Here is a 20887-nt window from a genome sequence, read left to right as displayed (position 1 = left end):
CTCTATGAGTTTTCTAGAGGCTACTTGATGTGTTACATCACAAGAGATTGAATAAAGAAGCACATATGGGGAATCAGCTGTCTTCTTTTAAGCCAGACTTAGGAGACATTTGCAAAAATATGAACTGTGTCACTCTTCTCACTAAATTGTTTTGTTTTGTTTTGGAAATACAGTTATCTTTCATAGAAATGTTATATTAACATGTAATTACTAATATTTTTAAAGGAATTAATAAAATACTTTAAAATTTCTCATTGTTAATTTTTGATGTGGTAAATATTGATAGGTATAACTTACACAATCAAAAGCTCTTAGGAATCCTCAGTAATTTTTAAGAGTGGAAGGAGTCCTGAGTCCAAAGTGTGTGAAAACCACTGAATTTGATACCTTATGGCTCATGCAGTATGAAATATTATGCAGCCATTAAAAATATCACAAAATATGTTTGTTGATAAGGAAAAATATTTATGATATATTAAGTGACAACAGCAGCTTACAAAATGGTATCCTGTATTAACCTATTCTTGTTTAAAAATGTATATGCATATGAATAGAAGATGATTTTAAGTATGGATGTTTTTTGGCTTGTCTACTTTTTTTGTCTTTTCTGCATAATTATCACGGATAGCTTTAATAATAATAAAGAAACACTTTATTTGGAAAAAAATTCAATTTACTGAAGTGTCCATGATTGCCTTATAGCAAACAGACTCATGACTCTGAAGATGTATATTTCTTCCTATATCTGACTACAGTAGCAAAAATGGCTTGAAAACAGCAGAAGCTGAGTTCTAATAAATTCTACTACATATTTTTGGGATGAGGGATTTGAAACATTTTGAAATAACAGATAAGAGTGTTCACCCGAAACAACCTTGAAACTTAACAAAGCATTTAAAAATGGACTGAACCAAATATTAATGTCCTGGAAATACACAGTGTTATGAAGGTAGAACAATCCAGTCATAGATTAGTCTCATCTCTTGTTCTGGGGATTTATTTATTTATTTATTTAGTACTTAATACTACAAAATGGTACCTTGCATTATTCTCTAATGGTATTATCCTTTATCAGCAGGATGAGATTGTATGGGCTTTCAGAGCAGGGACAAGGTCTTATAATTCTTTTGTAACAATTACAGTACTTGATAGACAATGTGGGTACAGAGCCCCAGAGAGCAGTTTCCAGGCTCTCGGCCTCATGTGGAAAGGTGCTGGCTCAGGTAGTAGATGGCCATCAACTGTGATTGGATGGCCATCAGCTATGGCTAGTTGGCCATCAGCTGTAGCTGGTTAGCAATTGGCCACTAATATAACTGCCATGGCTGCGCTGGGGAGTGGAGTCGAGGAGAGTTGAGTCGGTTGGTTGGCAGAAAAGTGGACAGCAGATCGCATGTTGTGTGAACCCAGCCTCCAGTGAGACTATAGTGGTATGACTCCCCTACCTATGGCTCCGTGGGTGTTCCTTTTTGGCCTCACCATATCCTGCGTTCTTATGTGGGGAGTGGGAGCTGAGACCCTGCAGGCCACCCTGCATGACAGACAATTTAATATGTAGAAGGTGCTTGTTGTGCGGGGTGCCAAGCGGGGTCTCTGCTCCCACTCCCCAGACAAGAACGCAGGATATGGTGAGGCCAAAAAGGAACACCCACGGAGCTATAAGTAGGGGAGTCATATCACCATATTCTCTCTGGCGGCATCCGCCTTTCAGCAATCCGCTCTTGTTAGCTCAGCCACCATCTTCTTGCTAGCCCCCCATCTTTCTCCTGCTAGCATAGCCACAGCAGTTATATTAGTGCCCAATGGCTCACTGGTTACAGCTGATGACCAACTAGCCACAGCTGATGGCCATTTACTACCTGAGCCAACACCTTTCTATGTGAGGCTGAGAGCCTGGAAACTGCTTTCTGGGGCTCTGTCCCCACAGTGCTAAATAACCAATTGAAAGATTTAAATGTTGCCTCTTTCTTTCAGAAGTATTATCCCATTAATTCATTCTTATTCCATGTTAAAACCTTTACATGTATTGAGATAAGTCTAGAAGTAGCTGAAGAATCTTAATATCAAACTGTTTAGTTATTCCTGCAGTTTAAATAACAAAAATAAGCCTCTCCTCTACAATAATATATAGATGTTTATTGCTTAAAATCAAAACAAAACAGAACTTTCTCACTGATTAAATGGCTGACCGATTTTGCACTCTGGGGTGCTAATTGCCTTATTTTTGTGTATGTTCCCATTTGAAACAGAAGTACTAAAACAAATGCATGACCAGACTGAGGCTATCTTGAAGAAAAGCTAATCTCCTGCATAAACTCCTAAGCTCTAACAACTTCTAGAAGAGAGAGGAATGAGACAGAAACCTGCTAGAGGGTTCAGGTTCATGATAATTAGCCAGTTAGGAGGCTGCTGGAGTACCTCTCACAGGTGAAACCCATGCTCGAACGGGACAGTGCAAAGAGATGAGAGGTGAGGCCAGTTTCCAAATATGGATTTTTTGTTTTTGTTGGACCAACAGCATTTGTGATAGCTGGTGTGGGGACAGAGCCAGGAGTGCAGTTTCCAGGCTCTGGGCCTCACGTGGAAAGGTGCTGGCTCAGGTAGTAAATGGCCATCAACTGTGATTGGATGGCCATCAGCTGTGGCTAGTTGGCCGTCAGCTGTAACCAGTGAGTCGTTGGCCACTAATATAACTGCTGTGGCTATGCTAGCAGAAAATGGGGGCTAGCAAGAAGACGGTGGCTGAGCTAGCAAGAGTGGATTGCAGCTATCAAGTGGGTTGGTTGGCAGAGAAGTGGAAGGAAGGTTGCAGATCGTGTGGATCCTTCTTCCTGTGTCTGCAACCCAGCCGCCAGCGAGAATATAATGATATAACTCCCCTATCTATGGCTCCGTGGGTGTTCCTTTTTGGCCTCACCATGTCCTGTGTTCTTATGTGGGGAGCAGGACCAGAGACCCCGCATGACACCCGAATGACAACGATATAGCAATGCAGCACAGTGATTTTTATGCTGCTGTCTAAAAGGCCGGTGGATAGACAGATACTGCAAAGTCCATCAAACCGGACTTTCCTACAGAGGGAATCCTCTAGTGTCTTATGAATATCTATTGAAATTTTCTACTAAAGACCATGTATTTTCAGAAATTAGGTCACAAACATTTGTGCTGAAACTTCTGACATAACAAGACTGTAGAGATGCACCATTGTATTAGTTAGAGTAGGCTAACTGCTGTAGCAGACAGAATAATACGTCCAAGTTAGTTCCCGGTAAGCCTGAGGACTCTGCTCTGAAAATCAGGGATCCAGATTAATGGAGGTTTCACAATCTTTCATCCATAGTTTTCAACATTTCCCTGGGCCTGGACATCTAGCCAGGATAAGGGGAAATAGCATGTAAGATCTTCTATAAGAGGATTTTATGGGCTAGCCTGGCCAGCGAGTAGTACAAATCACCTCTGGTCACATTTAGTCACATTTGGTCTGTGGGCTACTGCTAAGTGGCCTAGGGCACCTGGGAAAGGCAATCCAGCTGTGAGCCCAGGAAAATGAGGAAATGGTTTGGTGAATAGGTAACAATTTCTGCCACAGCCATGGATGTGGATTGGAGGACCTAGCTGGAGATGCCTTTGGACACCCAACTGGAAAGAGGGAAAAAAAGTTGGAGGGAAGGGAACAAAATAATAACATCTATTGAAACAGTTAAGGTTCTCTTCCATCTCTCCCATGGAAAAAGGCTGAGTCACAAAGCAACAAATACCTCCATATTTTGCAAGTGGATTTTGCATTCTGAAGTCTGTACGAAGTCTGTATATCTATATGCAATTTACAACTTTAATATAAGCTACGAGTATTATATAGTATATTTTGATTATTATACTTCTTATGATATTATATTCAAATGGCATAATTTTCAATATTTCCAGGTGTGTTGGACACCTGAGTTAAGTCACGAAAATTTGTGTAGATGGAGATACTACATTGTGTTTTCTTTTAAACTTTTTGTTTTAGAAACCTTTTAGATTTACAGAAAAATTGGGAAGATAGTACAGAGAGTTCTCATGTACCTAAACCCAATCACCCCTATTATTCAAACCTTAGATTAGTATGGTGAATTTGTTATAATTAACACATCAGTATTGATATGTTATCATTAATTGAAGTCCATACTTTATTGGGAATTCCTTAGTTTTAACTAATGTCTTTAATTTTTTTTTTTTTTTTGGCTCCCAGCCAGGATGCTACATTACATTTAGTCATCATGTCTCCTTAGGTTCCTCTGAGCTGTGACAGTTTCTCAGACTTCCCTGGCTTTTGATGACATTGACAATGTTGAGGAGTACTGGTCAGATATGTTATAGAATGTTCTTCAACTGGGATTTGTCTTATGTTTTTCTCATAATTAGACGGAGGTATTGTGTTCTGGGAGGAAGATCACAGAAGTAAGTGGCCATTTTCATCACATCGTATAAAGGGTACATGCTATCAACATGATTTATCACCACTGATGTTAACCTTGATCACCCGGCTGGGGTGATGTAGGTAAGTTTTCTCCATTCTAAAGTTACTCTCCTTTCTCCTCTTCCATACTTTGGAAGGAGGTCCTTAAGCACAGCCCACACTTAAGGAGTGAGGAGCTATGCTTCACCTCCTTGAAGGCAGGTGATATCTCAAGTACCTGGAATTCTTTTGAATGGGAGATTTATTAATACAGTACATTTTTATTTTATTGTTTCTTTAAATTTTTTTATTGGGGAATATTGGGGAACAGTGTGCTTCTCCAGGGCCCATCAGCTCCAAGTCATTGTCCTTCAATCTAGTTGTGGAGGGTACAGCTCAGCTCCAAGTCCAGTTGCTGTTTTCAATCTTTAGTTGCAGGGGGCACAGCCCACCATCCCATGTGGGAATTGAACCAGCAACCGTGTTTAAGAGCTGGAGCTCTAAGCAACTGAGCCATCTGGCTGCCCCAATACATTACATTTTCAAAAGGAGCCAGCCAAAATGCAAAAAGGCTAAGTCAATACTGTGCAATAATGAAATTTTTAAATGCATGGATATGTCTTTTATTTCTTTATATCATCTACTATACCTAACTCTTAATAATAATAACAATAATAATAATAACAACAACAATAATAATAGTTAACATATACTGAGTTGTCAGCCAAATTGAGTCTTCTGAACATAACTATTAAGTAGCTACTATTATAAAAATTTTGCCAATGAGGAAATTGATGCTTAAAGAGGTTGGATTATGAGCAGTTAATATATATTAGATAATGTTTTTCTCCTACTTAAAAATTTAGTAAGCTCCCATTGTGATTAAAATAATTCAACCTCCCAGTCTTGACCTATAGGCCCTCAATAATATGATCCAGCTTTTTCTCTTCTTTCTTCCCCTCCTTCACTATGCTCCAGTCTCAGGGGTCTTCTTTCTGTTTTGAACCCGAAGTTAATCTTGACTGAGAGCCTCTGGACTTTCTGTTCCCTTGACTACAGATCCTTGAATGTCTAGATCATTTTTTTTTACCAATCAGGTTGCAGGTCAAATCTCATCTGTTAAAAGAGGCCTCCCCTGACTGTCCCATTTAGGTTAACTCTCTCCTCCTCAGAATCACTCTCTATCAGTTTTTGCCGCATCATTTTCTTCATATCATTTTCTTACTTGCTGTCTCTTCCTCTAGGTTGTAAACTCCACGAGAATGATGTCCGTGCCTGTTTAGTTCACTGCTGTGTTCCTAGAACCTAGAACAGAACCTGGCATGGAGGGCGCTTGCTAAGTATTGCTGAATGAATAAATAAAAAAGTAACTTGGCCCAAGTTATAAGATTAGGAACTGATGGAGCGACTATTCAAACTCAGTTCTTTCTGATGTCAATACCAACTAATAACCATTTGCTATAGAGTCTGATAGTCATTCACTAAACCCTGTTGATTGGTCTCAGCAGCAATATTCTTAGAGACCAAAGACAGGGACTCAATAGTTTTCGACTTCCACTAATGACCTCTAGTCAGGATGCTCCATGGACAGGCTCTGTCATTTGTGACAAGCTACAAAACCCTACAAGTCTGAGTTTCTTTGTCTATAAAAAAGCATAAAAATACCATTTGCCTCACATAGTTTTTGTGAGGATTAAATGAGATAAGTATGTGAAAACTGCGTTGAAGTCTCTAAAACATGATATAAATACAGAGGGTGCCAAAAAAGTGTAGACACATTTTTAAGAAAGGAAAAAACTGTATTAAAATTGTAATACTCAGTATATACCAATAACAAAAGATGAATACAAGTCGTGTATACATTTTTTTTTTTTTTTGGCACCCCCGGTATTTGTTTTTGTCAGGAAGAAAAAGGAAAACACACATTTTCTTCCTCAGGCCATTCCCTGGAGCCTTTTTATGTGGTAAGGAAGTTATGGTGGTAAGAGAGGAACAGCGGGTGGGAAGGCAGACAAAGCTCTTTTTGGACAGTCTTAGAAGGTGCCACATCAAGCCTGTGTGCTGAGAATCAGGGCTGAATACAGTCTTGCCACAGTGTTCAATTCCGCAGACATTGGGAGCAGAATATACCACATGTGTTTAAATTTACTTTTCTCCCCCAGTTCCTGGGGATAAACCTGCCCAAGCAAAAACTAGTTTCCCTCAGAACTTGACCCCATTAGTGATTCACTCGGTAGTTGGTAGTTGGAAGAAGCCTCTATCCCAGAGTGCAGACGTAATCATCCCCAGCAGGGATCTGAAATGGGGTGTGTAGATAATTGGTTTTGTGACACCCTCAGGTTTTAGTTTGCAACCACACAGCTTAAAATGAGTAGTAACAATGGCGTTCAAGTGTGGATGGGTTTTTGTCAGATTTCACTTGCTATTCTTTGAAAACTTCAGTATACTGAATTGTCTTTGATACTTTGTTAGAAGTTCAAGGATACACAATCAGGATGGCTCACCTCTGCTTTAAATAGATGCCTAACATATTTTCTGGTGTTGAAGAGGAGCGGGCAGGGTCCTTGGTGATTTCTGTCCACTTGCTCACCTTACAAAGGACACAGTGAGTTGTTTATCCAAGCTCAGGCCGCCCTTTTGTGACAGGGGTGGGACTAAAACTCAAGTCTGCTGATTCTCAGAGCAGTGCTCTGGCCACAACATACATACAAAGAGTCACATTTTTACTTTGATTTGTTGAGCTTTTGCACTCGCTTCCTTATTTTTCTCATGTCTCATGCTACTCTTCAGTTCCATGGTAACTTTGGTTGGAAAGCATATACTCGTAGAGCTCTGTTTTGTAAGCCTTTGCGTGTGTTCCCCTTTACCAACCAAAATTATTGCAAATGCAGAGGTTTGCTTGCAGAAATGTTCAGAAGTCTTCTGTAGCTGCTGAAGTGCTGGCAAACTTGTAATTTAAGTGGAAAATAGTCTATCCCTAGAAGTGTTTCTCACCGGAAAGAGGCCACAACATTTTACAGAATGCCTCATCTTTTATAAGCTTGAGTTACCAGACTTTGTAAATTATTTGCTATGTAGACTCTTTTCTTCCTCATGAATCAAGAGGCTAGTATATTCTTTTAATTAAAAATTTTTAATTGTGGTAAAATATACATAATGTAAAACTTACCATCTTAACAATTTTTAAGTATACAGTTCAATAAGGTTAAACATATTCACATTACGGACAGCCAATCTCCAAAACTTTTTCTCATCTTGCCAAACTGAAACTCTATACCCATTAAATAACAACTCCCTGTTTTCCCCTCTCTTCAGCCTCTGGCAAACACCATTCTACTTTTCATCTCCATGAATTTGACTACCATAAGTACCTCATATAAGTACAAATGATATTTTCTATGATATTTATGGAATCATATGATTTTTTTTATGACTGGCTTATTTCACTCAGCATAATAGCCTCAAGTATCATCCACGTTGTAGCATGTGTCAGAATTTCCCTCCTTTACAAGGCTGAATAATATTTCATTGTACACACATACCACATTTTGTTTATCCATTTGTCTCTCAATGGACACTCGGGTCGCTTCCACCTCTTGGCTATTGTGAATAATGCTGCTACGAACATGGGTTTATGTGAGCGAATGTAGGTCTCTTAAGGACCCTGTTTGTAACTCTTTTGAATATATACACAGAAGTGGAAGTGCTGGATTATATAGAAATTCTGTTTTTAATTTTTTGAGGAGCTGCCATACTGTTTTCCATAGTGGCTCCACCATTTTGCATTCCCAGCAGCAGTGAACAAGGGTTCCAGCTTCTCTATATTCTCACCAATACTTATTTTCTGTTTTTTTGAAAGTAGTCATCCTAGTGAGTATGAGATGGTATCTCATTGTGGTATTGATCGTATTTCCCTAATGATTAGAGATGTTAAGCATCTTTCCATATGCTTATTGGACATTTGTGTATCATATTTGGAGAAATATCTACTCAAATCCTCTGCCCATTTTTCAATCTGGTTATTTTTTTAAATTTTTATCTTGAGCTGTAGAAGTTCTTTTTATATTCTGGATATTAACCCATACCAGATATATGATTTGCAAATATGTTATCCCATTCTGTAGAAGATGACTTTTCACTCTGTTGATTATGTCCTTTGATGCACAGAAGTTGTTAATTTTGGTGTAATCCAGATTATGTATTTTTTTCTTTTGTTGTCATAGCCAAGAAATCATTGCCAAATCTAATGTCATGAAGATTTCCCACCATATTTTCTAGAGGATTTAAGTTTTAGTTCTTAGGTTTAGGTGTATGATCAATTTTTTATTAATTTTTGTATATGTTGTAAAGTAAGGTCTAATTTAATTTATTTTTTGCAGTTTTCCCAAAGCCATTTAAAGAAGAGACTGTCCTTTCTGCATTTGAATGGTCTTGCTATTCTTGTTGAAAATTATTTGGCCATATAAATGACTGTTTATTTCTGGGCTCTCTATTTTATTTCATTGGCTTACATGTATGCCTTATGCCATACCACACTGTTTTTATTTCTGTAGCTTTATAATAAATTTTGAAAGCAGTAAGTGTGAGACGTTTGACTTCAGTCTTCTTCTTTAAGATTGTTTTGGGTATTCAGAGTCCCTTGAGATTTAGCATGAATTTTAGGATGGATTTTTGTATTTGTGCAAAAAATGCTGGTGGGATTTTGATAGAGATCGCATTACACCTGTAGATTTCTTTGGGTGATGTTGACATCTTAACAATATTAGGTTTTCCAGTCCATGAATACAGGTTGTCTTTGCATTTGTTTGTGTCTTCCTTAATTTCTTTCAGCAATGTTTTGTAATTTTCACAATATAAGTTTTTTGCTTCCTTTATCAAATTTATTCTTAGGTATTTTATTCTTTTTGGTGCTATTGTAAATGCAATTGTTTCTTTTTTTGCATTGTTCATTGTTAATATATAGAAATGCAACTGATTTTTGTATATTGATTTTGTATATTGATATCCTGCAACTTTGCTGAATTTGTTTATTGTAACAGTGTGTGTGTGTGTGTGTGTGTGTGTGTGTAACATTTTGGGTTTTCTACATATAAGATCATGTTGTTTGCAAACAGAGATCATTTTACTTCTTCCTTTCTACTTGGATGACTTATTTTTTGTATAATTTGCTTTGGCTGGAACTTCCCATACTGTGTTGAATAGAACTGGTGAAAGTGAGCATCATTGTTACTAAATTTAAAAAATTATCCTGTGTCAAAGGCAATAGGAACATATAGCAAACTGATTTCAAAGGAAAACATTGAAGCTGATAAAAGTTAGAGGAATTTCTGTAGGGATATTCGTAGGCTCTTAGGTTGCTTTTCACTCTTAATGTGCTTCAGCCACAGATCACATTCTAGACCACAATCACGTGATGTAGGCAACGATTGCATTCAACACATATTCATGGAAGAACAAATGCTAACATAGGCACTGAAGGTTTAGGGAACCAAGATGCAGGGTCATTGATTTCATGGAGCTTACAGTCTAGTTTGGGTATATGAGAATATGTGTGTGGGAGGGATAAACTACAATATAATCAAATAAACAGTAAGGGCAAATTTGAAAGTGTTACATCCTATAGAGAACATACAATAGGATTGTTGGATAGATAGTGACTAGGGAGTAGTTAGGAACATTTTATGTGAAGAGGGGACACTTAAGCCATGATGTAAAAGAGGGAAAGACACAAACATGTGAACACCTGGGAGCAGTGTTCTAGACAGATGAACCACAAGAGCACGAATCTATGGCAGAAACAGGTTTAGAATGCTCACTAATTTTTTTCTCACTATTTGTATCTCCAGAATTTAACTCAGTGTCTGACTCTACTAGGCACTCAAGAAATATTTATTGAATAACTGAGGTTGGGTATATAGTACACATCCTGACATGAGATGAAATGTGCATACTGTGTTATTTCTTGGACATTTGGAAAACCTGAGGCAACAGATAACCTTTCTTAATTCTTCTTCATTTTATCTCTCTGCACTCAAACTACAACCCTGAGCTCAGTGTTGGGAATAAGGTTTGTTTTGGGGCTATGACATTCACTTAATTTTTTTTCTCAATTTAGCTGAGCTCAGCTTTCATTCAACTAATTGAAGAAATATTCAGCATCTACTAACTTTCAAGCACTCTGGTGTGGATTTGGGACACATGTACTAGCAAAGAGGCATAAATAATCCCTTCCCTTTTGGGACATAAATATTACTATTGGGGATAGAGATATTGTACAAATTATTATTGGGAGATGAGGGTAAGGGGGATTGAATATATGGTGATGGAAGGAGAACTGACTCTGGGTGATGAACACACAATGGGATTTATAGATGATGTAATACAGAATTGTACACCTGAAATCTATGTAATTTTACTAACAATTGTCACCTCAATAAATTTAATTAAAAAAATTATTATATAATGCACTTTTCATTATAATCATATTAAGGACTATTAAGTAAAAGCACAGTGTGTCATGGAGCATATAATTAGAGATCTAATGTAGTCCAGAAGTCTAGAAAAGGTTGTTTGAAAAAGTGACATTTAAACTGCAAACTATAAAATAAAATTAATTAATCAAATGTTTTATTACTTCCTCTTTAGCTTTGAAGTCCCTGTGACTATATTCTCACTTTAAACACTGTTTAAATTCTTAAGGTGATATCTAGGCATAGAGGTGGGTTGTAGCTTGAAGGAATGAAGCCAGTTTCTTCTACCAGGTGACTCTGTAACACTAAGAGGCACACAGAGTCCCAGCCTAGATCACCCAACACTTTTTCCTACAAGAATGTGGATGAAGTCGTGATGTCTCTGTATTTGTTCCACCAGGTTTTCTAACTTCCTTGTTGGCCTGCTATCCCCCTTCTGTTAACCTGTAAACAACATCCCCAGGCTGAATACTGAAGGGATGTGACTGAGGACAAACATACACAATTGGTGATGGAGACAAACCTGATTTTGAATTTGAAAGCAAAGATCAAGAGAATTCTAACATACAGGATCTCTCTATGTATTGGTGAAGATTCAAGCAGCTGTAGAATATGTCATTTTTCTGGGTTGTCTTTTTCTTTGTGGCCCAGTCACACTTACATTACTCACCTTCACACTAAATGGAGAACACTAAATTTTTCATCCACAGAGATGGCTTTTCAAGGTCTGTTCTCCTCTAGAGCCCATACTATGTGGCTTGAAGGTGCTGTCCAACAATTGTAGTAGAATATATCTTCTTGGGCATTTTATTACAAAATCTTGGAAGAATAAAGTGTTTTAATCCAACTGTTCATTGATTTTTGAATCTTCCTCACAATTTGCCAATTGACCAGTGATTGAAAAAGCCCACACAGAGAGCTCATTGCCTCCTTAGGGCAGGTGACTCGTTCCATTCTTTGAATGGCTGTATACATAGCCAATATCTATCTTCCTATGACGTCGTCTCAATTGCTTTTATTTATTTTATATACTCTGCTCAAACAGGTATCAAGCTGGAATTTTGGCCCATTTTACATGTGGCATTTAAGCAACAGTGAAAGCTTCTCTTCCTTGGCAGTGATGCATTAAACAAACAACCTGTCCACACAAATTGTGCAAAATAGTAACTTCCTGGCATGTTAGAAAAATTCAATGAAAAGAAACAAAACAAAGAAACCACCACAAAACTCAGGATACCACCTCAAAATCACCATAAATCATGCTTCTTTCACTGTAATTATTTCAGTAGGGCCTGTTTCCTACCCAAGGACAGTGTTGGGGAACCGTATATTCATTCAATCCTCAAAGCAGACCAAAACCATGCATGGTGAGTGCCAAGCACAGTGGTTAATGGAGCCAAGGAGAGAAAACATATGTAATTATGCTGAATTAGCTACTCTTCTTGGACCAATGGTGCAAGTAGAAAGAGAGGTGCCGTTCATAGAAGAGACAACTGGGGCAAATGTCTTTTTGAAAGCAGATTTTTTTTCTCACATCAGTAGGAGTAAAACCATATGCTTAGAGAGAAATAATGAGCTATACTAAATATAAACTATTTTATGCAAATGTTGTACAACAAGTATTGGAGAGGCTGTGGAGAAAAAGGAACCCTCATACACCGTTGGTGGGAACGTGGTGCAGCCACTATGGAAGGCAGTGTGGAGATTCCTCAAAAAATTAAGAATAGAATTACCATATGACTCAGCAATCCTCCTGGAAAGGCGGATTTATGGAATTTATGGAAAATATTTATCCATAAAAATATATGCTCTGATGTTCATTGCAGCTTTATTTACGGTGGCTAAGACATGGAAACAACCAAAGTGTCCTTTGATAGATGATTGGTTAAAGAAGATGGGCATACATGCACAATGGAATACTACTCTGCCCTAAGAAAAGATGAAATAGTGCCATTTGCGACAACATGGATGGATCTTGAAATTATTTTGCTAAGCGAAATAAGCCAGACAGAGAAAGTCGAGAACCATCTGACTTCACTGATATGAGGGATATAAAATTGAAAGCAACAAAGGAGCAAGGCAAACAAATAAAGAAACAAAAATGCATAGACACAGACAATAGTTTAGTGGTTTCCAGAGGGTAAGGGGGGAGGGGTAGTAGTAGAAGAGGGGTCAAGTAAGGGGGTCAAATATATGGTGATGGAAGCAGAACTGACTGGGTGGTGGAAACAATGTAACATATAGATGATGTATTACAGAACTGTACACTTGAACCCTATATAATTTTACTAACCATTGTCACCACAATAAATTTTAATTAAAAAAAACTACCAATAAATAAATAAATAAATAAATAAATACTGAATGTACATAAATTATAATCATTACAGTAAGAAAGTATAGAGATATAGACTGTGGATGGCTTTATAGTAGATGTAGTTCAAGAAGGTTATTTTTTCTTTTCATCTTTTTTTGAGCAATGTAGCTCCTTACAGCTAGAGGGGAAATGTTTGCGTTATGACACCAGTTCTTAAAATTAAACTTTAACTCATAGAATTATTTTCAGGATCATGCTCATTAACTAGCTTTTACTAAAACACCTTTACACCAATATCTTTGCATATCCCATTTAACCGTCACCCCAATAAGGTAATAAAACACTTTCCTTATTTTTAGTTATGGAAACTAAAGCTTTATGAAGTTAAACAAATTGCTCAAGTTTGCACAATCAGCAAAAGACAGAATCAGACATTGAACTCAGGTAAATTGACTCAGAACTCAGGTATGGGATGACCCTCCCCCACACCCAATTGTTGGGTGAGTGAGCGCAGCCAACAGGGAGGAAAGCAAGATGAGGTGGTGGACACGGTATCTCTCCTAAGGGTAAGCTTGGATCTGAATAAAGTGCCTGAGATGAGGACAAATAGAAGTTAGATTAAAAAATCGGGTAGTGGCAGGGAGCTAACAGGCAGGAAAAGATGCTCTAGTCAGAGGGAATGGTATATGCAAAAGCGTGGAGGAAAGAGAGTGCATGTGGCACTGTGCTACATCCAGATAGATGGAACATCATATGAGGATGGGAGTGGAGGTGTGATGTGACAAACTGTACTTTCCAAAGACGGCTACAACAACATCTCCTGTCCTACATGCTCTTCTACAGCCTTGCCTCGCTCCCCACATCACCAAATAGAGTCTAACCTTCTCCCCTTGAATATGGGTAGGCTTACAACTTACTTGTTACCAATATAAAGTGGTGGAATTGACACTGAGTGTTTTCTGTGACTAGCTCATAAAAGATGATGGTGGCTTCTGCATTGTTAGCTGGGATATTCATCTTTGGAGCCTTGAGCTGCCATGTGAGAAGTCCAATGACGCTGAAGTCACCATGCTGTGAGGAAGTCTAGGCCACATGGAGAAGCCATTTGTAGGTATTCTGGCTGACAGTCCCTGATGAGCTCCCAGCCAACAGACATGTGACATAATCACAGACATCAACCATTAGACATGTGAGTGGAGATATTTCCAGATCCTTCCAGCCTCCAGCTGTTAAATCACTCCAGTCTTTCAGTCTTCCCAGCTGAGACCCCAGATATCACTCAGCAGAAACAACTGTCTTTGTTGTGCCCTGATTTCCTGCCCCAACCAATGGTTGTCTTATGTCACTAAGGTTTGGGATGACTTGCTATGCAGCTCTACTAATTGGAACAGATGGTGGGATTGTGCAAGCAGTTGACTAAATATGTCTGGAGTTCAGAAGAGAGGTCTGGGCTGGAAATTTAGCCCTTAAGTGTTTTCTGCATTGTAAATGAGAGCTGAAGCCTTAAGAAGACATGAGGCAATCCAGAGGAGTGTGTAGAATTAAAAGAGAAGAGGGTTAAGAATGTAACCCTGGGACATATCAACATGGAAGAGGCAGGAAAAGGACAAGGAACAAGAGACCAAGAACGAGGCATCAGAGAAAGAAACAAAATTGGGAAAGAGGGTTATTAAAGAAGACAAAGGATGAGAATGTTTTATGAAATACAAAGAGATTAACACTCAGATGCTACAGAGAGAGCACTGGAAATGTGACCATGGGTTTAACAATAAACAGGTGCTCTCGTCCAGAGCAATTTCAGCGAAAAGTGAGGATGAAGGGCAGACTGAGGTGTGGTGAAGCTGCAGCATACTCCTCTTCCCAGCGGCTGTCCCTTGCTGCCCTGGGCCCACACCACCGTCTGGCATGGGACTTGTACAGAGCCCACTGCACACATCCCACAGTGGCCAGCGTTGCTCTAAAGTTCCAGCCTTGGGACTTTTTTTTTTTTTTAGCCACATCACAGCACTGCCTGGGTGACAGTGACATGGGTGAGTTGCCAACACTTCCCAGAACATACAAGTGTTTTGTTTAATAAGAGGGCAGGGATTGGGGGAAGGAGAGAACAGTCAGCCAACTATGAAACATGGTCACAAACTGTGGACTAATATACAAGTGCCATGGAAAACATTAAGAACAACATCTTCTATTCTGACAGCACCTTTCTTCTTCCAAAAGCCCATAACATTCTATAACTCAGATTTGTTCCACAAATCACCCAATCCAGCGCAAACATGCCGCTTCCTTTGTGAATATACTGGAGGGGTCAGGAAAAGGGAGGAGGGAGGCAGGATAATGCTGTCAGACAATTTCATATTCAGGTTTTTCACTTAAAATCAAGTTTAGAACCAAACACTTACTGTGTTGTGTTTTTTTTTTAAATAATAGGTTGGCTTTTTAATTAATTTTATAGTTTCTGTTTTATATGTTTAAGCTGGTTTTGAGGTAAATTTGCCTGCCACAAATTCTTGACAGGTGACTTAGGGATGAATTATGCCAAAAACCTGATGTTTACGAAGTGGGGAGAATCCTTGTCTAAATATACATTGTAATATAACATTAAAGGGATAGTATTTTAATTTGGCTGCCATTCTGGCTTACTGATTCTCTTTTAGACTGAGACTTATCCTGGGTTGGAAAAATTCTATGTTAACGGAAAACTATGATTGCTTGAAGCAGGTTAGGAAAATGAGTGAATTACACGTCTTTGCCAAATCATGTGCATAAGAAGCCAACTTAGACTAACTAGGACAGCAAATATCCTTTTAAAAATGACCATTAAATACTCCTGCCTTACATTTGTTGCCAAATATTGCAGGAAGATAGACTCTACATTCCTATATTCTAAAGCAGCTTCTTATGAGAAACAATCTCCATTAATATCCTTTAACCGTTTTAAAGAAAAAATAGCCTTTGAGTCGTCTCCATGCCCTGGAACCTTATTTCCAGATGAAAGCCTGAAACTGATATCCTCTTATTATGCCATTGAAGCCAAGAAAAGAAGCTGCCAACAGCATGATGTTTCTTTTGCCAAATTATCACAAATTTGCCTCTCCTCATCTCCCCAACTTTGTTATTAACCAAAATAACATAAAAATGCTCCAGAATACCTTTTCATCCTTAACAGGTGTAGTGTTCAAAAACCATGTTTCTTCCCATGTAGATAACGGCTTCATTCAAGAGGAACATTAAAGTCAAGTCTAGGCATCATCAGACTGGTCTCATCCATAGTCATTTTGGGTCCAAGAATGGTCTCTGTAGTGAGAAGGTTTCAGGGCTCCCCTGCTGAGGACTTTCTTCTTTCCTCAAACGCTCTGATAGTTCATTGAATGTGTCAACTTGATTGGACAGTGGATGCTTACTGTATGATCTTGGGCACATCACTTCACCTCTCTGGGCTCTAATTGTCATGATGTCACATGAATAAAACGAGGAGATGCATGGTTTTCAAACTGTATGTTCTGGTGTCCTGCTCTCTGTAGAGGTGAAGATAATCTGAGTTGGGGGTGGGGTGGGGTTCATAGTCCCTGTTTCAACTAGAGAAGCTCCAGTTTGATCTGTTCCATATATATGTACATGTGTAGCTTACATGCAATATTTCATTTGAAGAAAAGTTTTCTTCAAATGAAAAAAAACTTACAAACATTTGGTGATCTCTGAGAGTCCTCTCAGTGTAATATTTTATGTAATTATTTCAGTGTTCTTCACCAACGGGGTAATCCCTGATTTGTTCATGGAAGGGGGAGGGGAGGAGACACACCTAAGTATTTACAAGCAGCTATATTTTTGTTTGTCCACTCATTCACCACGGTTTGCTTGTTTACTCACTCTCTCTACTCCCAACTTTATTCCCTCTCTAGAAATCACCATTGCAGTTTTAAAAGTTCCTATAAGAAACAAATGTTTAAATTTCTCATAATTTTTCTTCATGGTCTTTTCTACCATTTTCTTTCTTAAATGCAAACATTTTATTTTGGAGTATCCCAAATTCTAAGGGTAGGTATTATTCCATTTAGAAAAAACATCCCAAAGATCCCTAAGTCAAAGATTAATGTTTTGATTTTTTTTTCTCACCGTTTGTCATGGTTGTTAGCACAAATGGGAGATAATTCACTGAAACTTCATCTGCAGAACCTAAAATCGTATTTTGTGACAATGTCTCATTGGGGTCAGCTCGGCATCTGCATAAGCCTTCTCTTCTCCAGGTGGAGTTAATCAAAGTGCTGGGTCTTGATGAAGAACAGAAATCTAAATCTTGTCTTGTTTGACATTTTTTGGTCATAAAAATACCTTTTGATGCTTTAACAAACACAGGATATTTTATTCTTGGTGTTTTAACCAAGCTTAATTCTATTGGAGATTTTTATTTTATTTTTGTTTTTTAAAGAAATGGGCCTTTTTTTTTTTAAAGTGAGGTCTGTGCTTTCAAAGGAGGATCAGGCATGCCTTGAGATATGTACTGCCAAATGACACTACCATCTAAAAAGTAAGAATGAGCCTTTTTGTTATTGTTGTTACTTTTTTAGAGCATCCCAGGAGAAACTCATAAGGAAAAACTCACAAGAAACTCTCTGGTCTTTTAAATGATTTCCGTTTTTACATCGAAGATTCAATAATGCTGTCCTCACTAACCACAACACAAAGTGGGAAAGAGCCTATCCACAGCTAGAGAATCATCTTCTATTTGCCCTCAGTAAAGTTTTAAGAACTCTTGTACCAAATCCTCATGAGGAAAATTACATAGCAAGTACTTAGTCAAGCATGGCTGTTGATAAATCCATTCCTCTTGGTGAACCTCTCACTTTCCAATCTCACAGCCATGTTCCTTGTCATTAGAAGCAATGTAAAGCATAGTTTTATTTGTAAAGGCTACTCATCTGCAAAATCAATCTAAGAGAAGGCATTCCCACTCTATCTCTACCTCTACATCCATCCATCCATCATCCATCCATCCATCCATCCATCCATCCATCCATCCATCTATCTTACTCTGTTAGGCCCAAAGAACACAAGGGCTGTATTTACTCATCTCCATGTGTCCCACGGCACTTAATTAGGAAATCAGATAATTTTTGAAGAATTGAATTACGTAGCATCATTTTCCACATGTCTAAAGACCAAAGTCCAAGGTACAGAGAGATAGCTAATAAACCCCATTATCACCATTTCCATCAGATAAGTTGGAATAGACATATCCCTAAATTTATAGCAAGAACAATAAACTACTATTCATACAGGTGCTACAAACTTTTAAAAAGCATGACAACAGACTTGATCATTTGATCTTCCTAATGTGGTATGAACATCACCCTGCTCATCTTACAGGTGAGGAATCTATGGCTCAGAAGGATTACGTGGCTGGTCTTGGAATACACAGCTAGTGAGTGCTCAGCTCAGGATCGACGTAGACCAAATGCTTGTCAACATGATGCCCTCAAAAAGATAAGGAAAAACAAATCAGTCAGTTTCCTGTATGGTCCCAAATATGTATTGGCATTATATAGATAACTTATCTGTAATTCTTCCTTCTAAAAGTCTGAGAATGGTGAGTTACTGCCAAGGGGGAGCAAAACACTAAGTTATCTCAATATTCTATACCAAACCGTGGTTACCTCAAAAATAGGTAAGTGAAACAAAAATGGACTATCAGCTATTTGTTTTCCATCTTACCTATATGAATGGATAAACCAAGCAATTCCTCTGTGATTGTATCTTTACAAGTACTATATTGCTAAGTAATCATGTACAGTATTTCCAGCCCAACCAGTTTTTCTAAAGTCAATAAACTGTTAGCATAGACATACATGTGGAATCTGTGGCTTTGCAATAATTCTTCACTCATGAATATCTCTCTGACAACATCTAGGACTTGGCACATTGCAACCTTTCTGCCCTCTATCCCATTTTCTACTCTGTTGGGAATTCTGCTAGTAGTTGTAGCAACTGAAACCAGATTGAGAGAGGTTTGGACTTTAATAGAAGTGTCTGGTGAGCCTGGCTTCCTGGAATCTGGACCACATGGCTGTATAAAAGTTACAAATTCCAAGTTTTTATTAGGACAAAACAATCTCTGAAGAGAGGGTTGGTTTTCTTGGCCTTCTAGAAATAAGTTGCTACCAAAATAAATTAGACCAGTGGCTACTCAAAAAGAGAAGATACCAGACAAATCAAAAAATCTCACTCCAAGAGAAGAGACGCTAACCTCCCTCCCCCCACAGCAGTGGAACCAGACAGCTCTCAGGAGTATTGGCTGTGGTAGTATGATGTCTGTTACTATGACTAGGTTTCTCATTGGATTTACTGCTTTTTCTATGATGTTCCTTAAATTTTGGTACCAGTAGACTAAATTAACTGGCCAGTTAACTGAATTTTTAACTGAGCCTGAACTTGATTTTTTTAAGTCTAAGGAGGAAAGGCTATGGGAGAATGGATCTGGTGAAGACATTTCTGGGGTGACAAAAGGTCTTGTTTCGGTTCAAGGAAAAGGACAAAGCTTTTTGGCAGCCACTTCTTCCATAAAACAACACTCTCCTTCCTCCATGTGCTCTATACTCTCTGCTCCAGAGGATTAATCTCTGTAAAGTCTCCCCACCCCACCCGACAGAACTGCCCCTAGTGCTCTACTGCCCCCAGAATAAGAGTCAAATTCCTTCACAGAGCATTTCAGGCTCCTCACAGCCAGGGCTCAATTTGCCTTCTAGCCCTGTTCTTCCCTTCCTACATTCATATTCCAAAGAGAACAGTTAATGATTCCACACACATATACTCCTATCCCCACACATACCATGTGTCTGTGCCTTTGCAATATCATTCACGTTGCCTGAAAATACTGTCTTTCTTATCTCGGTATTTCTGGATCCTACCTTTTCTTTAAGACCCAATTGGAGCACTTCTTGATGAGTGAAGGCTTCCCTGATTCCCAGACTCGCACTAACTTGTAAGCTGGGAGTTCTCTCTCTCCTCTGGAATCTGTTATTTATGTACATGTTTTATCTTTGTGGGCTGATTATCTGTTTGCACTACCCAAGTCTCCACCCAGAGGCGTTCTCTGCCTTTCTATACCCTGTTCCATGTTCTGGGAAGCTAAGCCTTAAACATTTTGTCAGCTGCCTCACTTGACTGCCAGCTTGCATTTGCTTTCCAGCCCATGGGAATGGTGGCCCTTCCCTCTCCCCGTTTTAGCTCTGCATCTCTGCCAGGAGCTGCCTCCCTCCCAGGGTACAGTTTCTACCAAATGACCCTTCTTCTACTCTTTAGCTCTCATCGGGCTCTCATTATACTCTTTTCTCCCCCTTGCTCCTTCAGTCATAAAACTAGGATTAACTTACAGTTGTTTGCTAGTGTCTGGGTGCCTCAACAGCCCTTGTTTATTCCTGTAACATAGTCACACCTCCATATGAAGTCCTTTCATTAAAGTCTTTTCATAAACACCAGCTACGGTGAGTTATGTTTTCTATCGGGACCCTGCCTGATAAACTCCCCAGTGAGATATTCATCTTGAAGTTATAGTTTGGATGGCACAGGGTAGGGCTGGGGAGTGAGGCATTTTCGAGTTGAGGTCCAACTCTGCCTTTCACTAACTGCGGAATATTAGACACCTTCTTTCCCTTTCTTTGCTCCAGC

General features: G+C 38.7%; 1 long non-coding RNA gene across 4 annotated transcripts in view; it reads left to right on the top strand.

The window, feature by feature from the left end:
- The window catches only part of LOC141572188 (uncharacterized), a 289511-nt gene that overhangs the window by 113026 nt on the left and 155598 nt on the right, over positions 1 to 20887 (top strand). For 3 of the 4 annotated variants that reach the window (XR_012497404.1, XR_012497401.1, XR_012497403.1), the window contains 2 exons: positions 4405 to 4540; positions 5683 to 11757. This is a non-coding gene — a long non-coding RNA (uncharacterized LOC141572188). Of the gene's footprint in view, positions 1 to 4404; positions 4541 to 5682; positions 11758 to 20887 lie in introns of those variants that run through there. The other variant, XR_012497402.1, reaches the window with a different exon arrangement.

The sequence above is a fragment of the Rhinolophus sinicus genome, linkage group LG06 (assembly GCF_036562045.2).
Source record: "Rhinolophus sinicus isolate RSC01 linkage group LG06, ASM3656204v1, whole genome shotgun sequence".
NCBI classification, from domain to species: domain Eukaryota; kingdom Metazoa; phylum Chordata; class Mammalia; order Chiroptera; family Rhinolophidae; genus Rhinolophus; species Rhinolophus sinicus.
The sequence above is the reverse complement of the archived record's forward strand: the minus strand, read 5'-3'. Positions and strand labels throughout refer to the sequence as shown.